The sequence below is a fragment of the Mandrillus leucophaeus genome, unplaced genomic scaffold (assembly GCF_000951045.1).
Source record: "Mandrillus leucophaeus isolate KB7577 unplaced genomic scaffold, Mleu.le_1.0 Scaffold51, whole genome shotgun sequence".
NCBI classification, from domain to species: Eukaryota; Metazoa; Chordata; class Mammalia; order Primates; family Cercopithecidae; genus Mandrillus; species Mandrillus leucophaeus.
Window position 1 is genome coordinate 6,088,590 of NW_012105475.1, and position 9,912 is coordinate 6,098,501.

The 9,912-nt window shown below is 42.4% G+C and overlaps 1 pseudogene; it reads right to left on the minus strand.

Moving 5' to 3' along the window:
* Positions 1-9,912, minus strand: part of LOC105551208 — a 174,906-nt pseudogene that overhangs the window by 127,959 nt on the left and 37,035 nt on the right.

Sequence of the window (9,912 nt, forward strand, 5' to 3'; positions counted from 1 at the left end):
GCCACCACACCTGGCTAATTTTTGTATTTTTAGTAGAGACGGGGTTTCACCATGTTGGCCGGCCTGGTCTTGAAGTCCTGACCTCAAGTGATCTGCCTGTCTCGGCCTCCCAAAGTGCTGGGATTACAGGTGTGAGCCACTGTGCCCGGCCTGGTCTTTTGTTGTTGTTACTGAGTTTAGGAGTTCCTTACATAGTCTGAGTATTAACCCCTTATCAGATACAAGATTCGCAAATGTTTTTTGTCATTCTGTAATTTGTCTTTTTCCTCTTTGCCTGTGTCCTTTGATGCACAGTTTTTTATTTTGATGTAGTCTGTTTTATCTATTATTACTTTGGTTGCCTGTGCTTTCGGTGTCATATTCAGAAATCATTCCCAAATCCAGTGTCATGAACCCCTGGGTTTTAGTTAGTGTGTTTTGACTGTTCATAACTTCTAACTAATCTGTAATTGCAGATTATATTTATTTTTATATAGAAAAAATTAACTCATCAAGCAGATTTATTCTTTTAATAATTAATTTGTAGCTTTCTTATTTTAGGGTCAAAAACTATGACTTAGGCTCTAGATTTCCATTCTTTAGAATTTGTTAAGATTTTCCTTGTGATTTAGAACATTTCAATGTTTGTAAATATTCTTGAACTTTAGAAAAGAATGCATGTAGGCCGGATGCAGTGGCTCACGCCTGTAATCCCAGCACTTTGGGAGGCCGAGGTGGGCAGATCACCTGAGGTCAGGAGTTCGAGACCAGCCTGGCCAACATAGCGAAAGCCCGTCTTTACTAAAAATACAAAATTAGCCAGGTGTGGTGGCACATGCCTATAATCCCAGCTACTAGGCAGGCTGAGGCAGGAGAATCGCTTGAACCTGGGAGGCGGAAGTTGCAGTGAGCCAAGATCATGCCATTGCACTCCAGCCTGGGCAACTAGTAAAACTCCATCTCAAAGATAAGATAAAATAAAATAAAAATACAAAAAATTAGCTGGGCGTGGTGGTGGGTGCCTGTAGTCCCACCTACTCGGGAGGCTGAGGCAGGAGAATTGCTTGAACCTGTGAGGCAGAGGTTGCAGTGAGCCAACATCATGCCATTGCACTCCAGCCTGGGCAACAAGAGAAAACTCCATCCAAAAAAATAAGAAAGAAAAGAATGCATGTACTATCTTTTTACAGTTCAAAGTTATCTATATGTATTACATATTTTTTTTGTTTGTTTGTTTGAGAAATAGTCTCACTCTGACGCCAGGCTGGAGTGCAGTGGCGCGATCTCGGCTCACTGCAACCTCTACCTCCCAGGTTCTAGCGATTCTCCTGCCTCAGCCTTCTGACATATGTGTTTTGTTTATTTTTCAAATCCTCTCTGTTTATTTTTAGTCCATGTGATCTGTCAAATTCTTAAAGAAATGGGTTAAAATTTTTAAAATAAATTCTTTTATCCCCATTAGTTATTTATTTAAATATTTTGGTGCTATGAGCTTGCACTTTGGAATTAGCATATCAGGGTTTGAGTTCCATGTTCATCTATCACTGTGAACTACGAACATCATTTAATGTCTCTGATGTCTAGTCCTCATTTACAGAATGAAAGAAAGCATTAACCACAGTCATTCCATGGAGTAGTAAAGATTATTTGAGAAGATGTATTTAAAGCACTCTCACTAAAGGTGTATTCAATAGATAGTCACTGTTCTTTTGTCTTGTCCTGCTTAATGCTTATTTTTTGTATTCATTTATTCTTTTTTTTTTTTTTTTGAGATGGAGTCTTGTTCTGTTGCCCAGGCTGGAGTGCAGTGGCACAATCTCAGCTTACTGCAACCTCTGCCTCCTGAGTTCAAGCGATTCTCCTGCCTCAGCCTCCCCACTAGCTGGGATTACAGGCACATGTGCCACCACACCTGGCTAATTTTTGTATTTTTAGTAGAGACGGGGTTTCCTGACCTCATGATCTGCCCACCTCAGCCTCCCAAAGTGCTGAGATTACAGGTGTGAGCCACTACACCCGGCCCATTCATTCATTCTTGAGATGGGGCAGGTGGCAGCAGGGGTGGGGTGGTGTTCTTGCTATGTTGCCCAGGCTGGTGTCAATCTCCTGGCCTCAAGAGATCTTTCCACCTGAGCCTTCTGAGTAGCTGAGATTACAGGCATGCACCACCATGCCTGGCAGTGCTTTCTTCTTCTTCTTTTTTTTTTTTTACTTTTTTTTCTTTTTTTTTTTTGAGATGAAATCTCGCTCTGTTGCCAGACGGGAGTGCAGTGGCGTGATCTTGGCTCACTGCAACCTCTGCCTCCTGGCTTCAAGCTATTCTTCTGCCTCAGCCTCCCAAGTAGCTGGGACTATAGGTGCACGCCATCACGCCCAGCTAATTTTTGTATTTTTAGTAAAGATGGGGTTTCACCATGTTGGCCATGATGGTCTGGATCTCTTGACTTCGGGATCTGCCCGCCTTGGCCTCCCAAAGTGCTTGGATTACAGGCGTGAGCCACCAGGCCTGGCCCATGCTTTCTTTTAAATCAGTAATTTCTTTTTGATTTTATATTGCTACTTTTGCTTTTTTTTGTCTTCACTTGTTGTACCTTTGTTGGCCATCCATTTAATTTCAATCTATGTTGTTTTAATTCAGATGTTATTCATAAAGAGAATATAGCTGTATTTTCTTTAGTTTTTTCAGAGAGATTTTTGTCTTTCAGTAGGGAAATTTAGCCCACTGGATTTATTATTATTGATGCTAAGAATGTATTCATACACCTTAAATTGTGTTTTCTCTTTTTTACGCTTTTTCCCTTTTCTTCCTGACTTTTGTGGTGTTGGTGAAGTGGTATTGGTATTGGTTTCTTTGTATTTCTTTCTTCTCAAATTATTTGAAAGTTCTACAAGAAGTTGTGGCCAGTATCTTTAAACTAAAAAACAAAACAAAACAACAACAACAACAACAAATCTGATATGCTTATGAATAACTGATATGCTTATAAAGAAAAAAAGGATGTATCTTTTCTCTTTTTAAGACAGGATCTCTGTCACACAGACTGGAGTGCAGTGGCACCATAATGGATACTGTAGCCTTAACTTCCTAGGCTTAAGTGATTCTCCCACCTTAGTTTCCCAAGTAGCTGGGACGACAGGATCATGCCACCACACCCGACTAATTTGTTTATCTTTTGTAGAGACAAGGTCTCACTATGTTGCCCAGGCTGGTCTCAAACTCCTGGGCTCAAGTGATCCTCCTGCTTTGGCCTCCCAAAATGCTGGGATTACAGGCATGAACCACTGTGCCTGGTGGTATATATTTTCTTATTCTTCATTCTCTTTTCCAAACATAATGAGACTTTTAACGGTGAAAATTTACTCCCCAAGGGCCCATACCACCCACATTTATTGAAATAAACTGGGATTTTAATTACAGATTATTTTTAATGTTTCAATTTTTGTTTTTTCTATGCTATATAGCATTTATATTAGATTTTATAAAAACATTATCAATAATTATTTAGATCCCACGGGGCTTTTACTCGCCAGTACTTTTTGTTTACTCTATTTACCTCTTTATTGAGTTTTATTAAATTGCAAGTAGCATCAAATGCATTAATACAAGAAGCTTAATAAAAACTAGAATTTTGGCTTATTGAGATAGTTGTAAGGCAAGTTTCAAGCAGTTTGATGAAGGTTCCCAGTCTACCTCCAGAACTGTTTTGTTTTGTGTTTTGATAATAACCATTCTTATGGTGTGAAGTAGTTATCTCTTGTGGTTTTGATTTGCATTTCCCTAGTGGCTAATGATCTTGAGCACCTTTTCATATGCTTATTAGCTATTTGTGTATCTTCTCTGGATAAAAGTCTATTAAGATCCTTTGTCCATTTTTAATTTAAATTTTTAAAAAATTGTTGAGTTGTAAGTGTTCTTTATATATCTGCATAATAGATATTTATCAGATAGGTGATTTGCAAATATTTTCTCCCATATTATGGGTTGTGTTTTCACTTTCTTGATTCTGTCCTTTGATGTACAAAGGTTTTTAATTTTTATGAATCAATTAATCTAGCTTTTTCCTTTGGTGCTTGTACTTTTGGTGTCATATTAAGAAACCTAATCCAGTGTCAAATAACTCTATAAAGATAGTTTTACAGTTTCAGCTCTTACATTTAAATCTGTGATCCATTTTAAGGTAATTTTTGCATCCGCTATAAAGTCGGTGTCAAATTCATTCTTTCTCATGTGAATATCCAGCTGTCCCAGCATCATTTATTGAAAAGACTATTCTTTCCCAATGTATTGCATTATTTTGATATCCTTGTTGAAAATCAATTGACCATAGATGCATGGGTTTAGTTCTGAACTTTTAATTCCATTCTATTACATGAGCACCACATTGTCTTGATTACTATGGCTTTGTCATGAGGTTTGAAATGGGGAAGTGTAGTCCTCTGACTTGGTTCTTTTTTCTTAAGTTTATTTTGGCTATTTTGGATCCCTTGCATTTCCATATGAGTTATAGGATCAGCTTATCAATTTCTACAGGACAGGCAAATGGAATTTGATAGAGATTATATTGCATCTATAAATCAACCTGGAGAGTATTGCCATCTTAACAATGTTAGGTCTTTAAATCCAGTAACACAGGATGTCTTTCCATTTACTTAGGTTTTCTTTCATTTCTTTTAATGATGTTTTGTAGTTATAGTATATAACAGGTGCTCCATTTTATTTTTCAAGCTTCCAACATATCTATAGTAGCTCCCCTGAATTTATTTTTTCTCTTTGATTTTTTCTTTCACAATTTCGATTTCTTCATCTTTTTGCTCTATACTCTGGAAGTATTGAGAAGGTCTTATAGTTTACTAATTCAGTTTTCAGCAGTATCCATTTTTTCTATTAACTGCTTCCATAGTTTTTTCAACTTAAATAGTCATTTACTGTTTAATTTCCAACAACATTCTGGTTTTCAGATTGCTTCATTTTCACAACCTGCTTGTTACTCTTTAAATTTCACTAAGAACATGAGCAAGATTTTAAAAAAAGTTTTGTCTTATTTCCTGCATTAACTCCATTTTAGTGGGTGATATTTGCTCTCATTTGGTCCTTTTCCTTCAAATGGTAGATTCTCTTCTTACGATTGGTGATTTTTTTTATCTGCTCATATTTATAAGTGAAGATCTAGGTCATTCAGCATTGGTAACTGGCATCCAATCTGGAATTAGAGAGACCTTTGTTTGGTTCCCCACAGTGTATCTTTCCCTCTGATGAAGATGGTGGTAGATTGGTTTTCCTTTCCAGTGAATTGGCTTTGAGTGGGAAAGTAGTAGCACCCTTTCTTGTAGAAGTTGAATTCTATTTTTTTTTTTTTTTTTGAGACGGAGTCTTGCTCTGTCACCCAGGCTGGAGTGCAGTGGCACAATCTCGGCTCACTGCAAGCTCCGCGTCCCGGGTTCATGCCATTCTCCTGCCTCAGCCTCCCGAGTAGCTGGGACTACAGGCGCCTGCCACCACACCCGGCTAGTTTTTTATATTTTTAGTAGAGACGGGGTTTCACCGTGTTAGCCAGGATGGTCTCGATCTGACCTTGTGATCCGCCTGCCTTGGCCTCCCAAAGTGCTGGGATTACAGGCATGAGCCACCACACCTGGCCAGAAGGTGAATTCTGATGATAATACACACGTGTACTGAGCCCCTAAGCCTCAGATCTTAAATTGAGAGAAAGGGAAACACAGTGAGGAAGCAAAGAAATCAAGTATTTGCAGCTTTGCCCAGGAAAGAACTTTGGGTATTATTACTAGCACATGGAACTCATAGGAAGAGAATAGTCTACTAAGTGTCTAAGGAAATTGTAAGGTCAAATCAGCTATAAACCTGGCCTTCAAAATACCTTACATATAGGCCGGGAGTTGTGGCTTATGCCTATAATCCCAGCACTTAGGGAGGTAGAGACTGGAGGATCGCTTGAGCCCAAAAGTTTGAGACCTGCCTGGGCAATATAGTGAGACCCCATTCTCCACAAGAAGGAAAAACAAACAAACAAAAACAATCAAAAAACAAAACAAAATCCTTAAGTATGAAAGAACCCTCAGGACTCTAAACTTATACCAGCAGGAAATGTGCTGCGAAAACTGTGAAATCTCTGAAGGGCTTACTTCCCAGTGTGCACTTCAGATATGGTCACGGAGAATAATGAACAAGGAAGAATATTCCAGAGTGTGGAGCCAAGGACCACAGAAATAAATGCAAAATGGTGTTCATCCTTGAGAGCAGAACCAGGAGGTAATCATAGAACTTCCTCCACTGCCAAGGCAAAGGATCGTCATAGTAACTACCCAGGATTCTGCCATTTATGTATGAACTCTGCTGAGAGTCTCATATTTTTCACTAAACTTAGGGTTTTATAGAAACACTTGGGAATCACTGTTATGGGAGAGAGTGGAGGGATGCACAGGCAGTGATCACAGTCAACACTGAATACTGTTCCAGGCTGGGCGCGGTGGCTCACACCTGTAATCCCAGCACTTTGGGAGGCCGAGGCAGGCAGATCACCAGAGGTCAGGAGTTTGAGACCAGCCTGCCCAACATGGTGAAACCCTGTTTCTACTAAAAATACAAAAAATTCGCCGGGCATGGTGGTATACACCTGTAGTCCCAGCTACTTGGGAGGCTGAGGCAGGAGAATTGCTTGAACCTGGGAGGCAGAGGTTGCAGTGAGCCAAGTTCATGCCACTGCACTCTAGCCTGGGTGACAAGAGCAAAACTCTGTCTCAAAAAAAAAAAAAGTGTTTCAGGTACTAATGCATCATCTTTTTTTTTTTTTTTTTTTTGAGATGTAGTCTCAGTCTGTCACCAGGCTGGAGTGCAGTGGTGTGATCTTGGTTCACTGCAACCTCTGCCTCCCAGGTTCAAGCGATTCTTCTGCCTCAGCCTCCCAAGTAGCTGGGACTATAGATGTGCACCACCATGCCTGGCTAATTTTTGTATTTTTAGTAGAGTCCGGGTTTCACCATGTTGGTCAGGATGGTCTCCATCTCTTGACCTCATGATCCGCCCGCCTGGGCCTCCCAAAGTGCTGTGATTACAGGCATGACCCACTACACCTTGCCTAATGCACCATCTGAATCCACATAGCCCCTCCCTGAATTCTATACTATTATGATGGAGTCAAGTAGCTTGGTCAGGTTTACATAATAGGTAAGTCTTAGAGCCAGGATTCAAAACTATGGGACCTGTCTTTAGAATATTCACTCTGAACCCTATCATCTTTTATAATTATGGAGGTCCACTGGGCATGATGAGGGACATAGAAATCCCAAAGGGAAGGCAAGGCATATAAACGAATTCAGGACAAAGAAGTGTGAAATGTTTTTGTTTTTGTGTTTTTTTTGGGACAGAATTTTATTCTTGTTGCCCAGGCTGGAGTGCAATGGCGCAATCTTGGCTCGCTCCAAGCTCCACCTCCAGGACACAAGCGATTCTCCTGCCTCAGCCTCCCAAGTAGCTGCGATTACAGGTGTGCACCACCAACACCTAGCTAATTTTGCATTTTTAGTAGAGATGGGGTTTCACCATGTTGGTCAGGCTGGTCTCGAACTCCTGACCTCAACTGTTCCACCTGCCTCGGCCTCCAAAGGGCTGGGATTACAGGTGTGAGCCACTGCACCTGGCTGGGAGTTTGTTGTCTAATGAAGATGACATTGAACTCTCTTCAATATACCAGGATATATAGATTACTCTCACTTTTACCTTTATTAGGGACTTGCCTTGTTTACTGATAAATCACCACCACTACTGGTATATTATGCCATCTAACTCACAGTAGGTGCTCAATATCTGTTGAATGGATGAAGAATGAATACCAAAGTCCTGTAATATTAGACTAAGGTCCCTTAGTGACTGCCAGATTTGCTTTCACATTTTTAGGGTCTAGTGTACTTGGCGCTCAACAAATGGCCCTTGAACTAAACAGAGAGAAAACTGCACTGGTGGTTTTACTTTAAAGGTGCTCATCTTTCAGTTTCCTTATCTTTAAATTGGAAGGTGTTCTGCTTCTGCCCAACCCCCACACACTCTACAGACCTAGGCCTTGTGATGGTTGAATTTTCCAAAACATTGTCACCTGCTTTAACTTCCTATGAGCTTAGTTTATATTCACCAGGTGAACTTGCAATTTCAGGTTTCTACAGTACTCTCTTTTCCACGTGTATGGCCAGTTCTCGTGACGAGTTTACTAAGTGACTTTGGATTCTTTTTAACTATTGCTAATTATCTGCACCTTTCTGTTGTAGTTATTTTAAAGCCCGCCCGCGCGCGCGCGCGCACACACACACACACACACACACACACACACACACCGCTATTGCTAATTATCTGCACCTTTCTGTTGTAGTTATTTTAAAGCGCGCGCACACACAGACACACACTCACACTTGAGTCAGGGTCTCTCTCACTGTCACCCAGGCTAAAAGCGCTGGGAATACAGACATGAGCCACCGCGTGGGGCCAAAAACATACGGATTTTATTTACTAAACCTGTATTGTGTGCATGACCCAGAATTGTGAGAGTACAGCAATGACTGAGAAAGCCATGTTTCCCACCCTTGTGGCACTTAACAATGTTTCTATGTGTTTTTAAAGGCCCAACAACAGGGATTCAATTGTAAATTAAAAATATTTCAGCTCCTTAACCCCATAAGGTACAAAACATGATTGAAAAAAAAAGAGCTATGTCTTCCGAGTGGAGGAGGGAAAGGACAAACCTCGAACAAATCATTTATCTTGTTAGTCACAGCTTAGCGATGCCTTGAGTTATTTTCCGGTGATTCCAAATTTCCAGTCCATTCCCTCTGCATAGATCAAAAGTGACAGGAAAGAAAAAAATGTATTTCGGATACGGCAAAAAAGAAAAATGCAGGACAAGCAAACAAAAAGTACTGGGACATCGTATGAGAACTACTTTAATTGACAATGTCTTTAAATGGTACCTAACACTTGACAGTGATTCCAACCCACCCGGGCCTGGGCACCACGGCTGCCTCCCCACTCCCACGCACACGGGGAGCTCTCCCGGGCTGTACTGCACCAAAGGCACTCAAAATACGTCAGCCTTTCCTTACCTAGATTCTTCCATGGAGCTGCTGCTTCCAGAGGTGTAGTCGCCTATCTGTGGCAACAATTAGTTTTAAAAATGGAGCTGCAGCTCTAATAACAAAAGTCGCCAGCTGTGAAAAGTGGAGCGAAATCTCTCTACCGGGACGTAGCATCTCTCGAGAACCTTTTGCCCGCAGCAAGGCTGAGAACATTTTCCCCGCAGTCAAGGCCCAGAGCCAGTTGGACGCCGCTGCCCTGGGGTGGAGCCGTCCCCGTGGTCCCGGGAGGCTCCCGACGAGCAGGGGCCCGGGGCCGCAGGGCGTGCTACAGGAGGTGCAAAAGTCGGCTTGGGCCGGAGCTCCCGGGTTTGTTTGGTTTTGTCCGCTCCCTGCCCCCACCCTACCCGCTTTATGCAAAAGGCCAAGGGTTTCCGAGCCACCACTGCCCAGGCCGAGTTCACGCTTGGGGCTCTTCAGCCGCCGTCCAGTGAACAGAGAAAGCAATCGCGCAGAGGCGAAAGCACGCTGAATGAACGCGGGCTCCGGGGGAAATAATTTCCTCCTGACTTCGCGCGTCAGCACACTGGGGTGCAGCCCTCTTTCACAGAAGACCCCCCCGCACAGCCCCCTGTACACTCCCGCCTCCGCACTCCACAGGGACCGCACGTTCGTCAGTGCGGCGGGGTTTGGGAATGGAGGCGTGAGGACCGCGCACCGAGGGCTCCACAAGCTGGGCGGGGGGCGTCGTTGGAGGGGGTGGGGAAGAAATGCGCGCCCACCACTCTCACGGAGGGCGAGGGACCCCCAAAAGCCACTCGCGGGCCCCGAGGCAGCGGGAAGGCGAGAGGCCGGGCG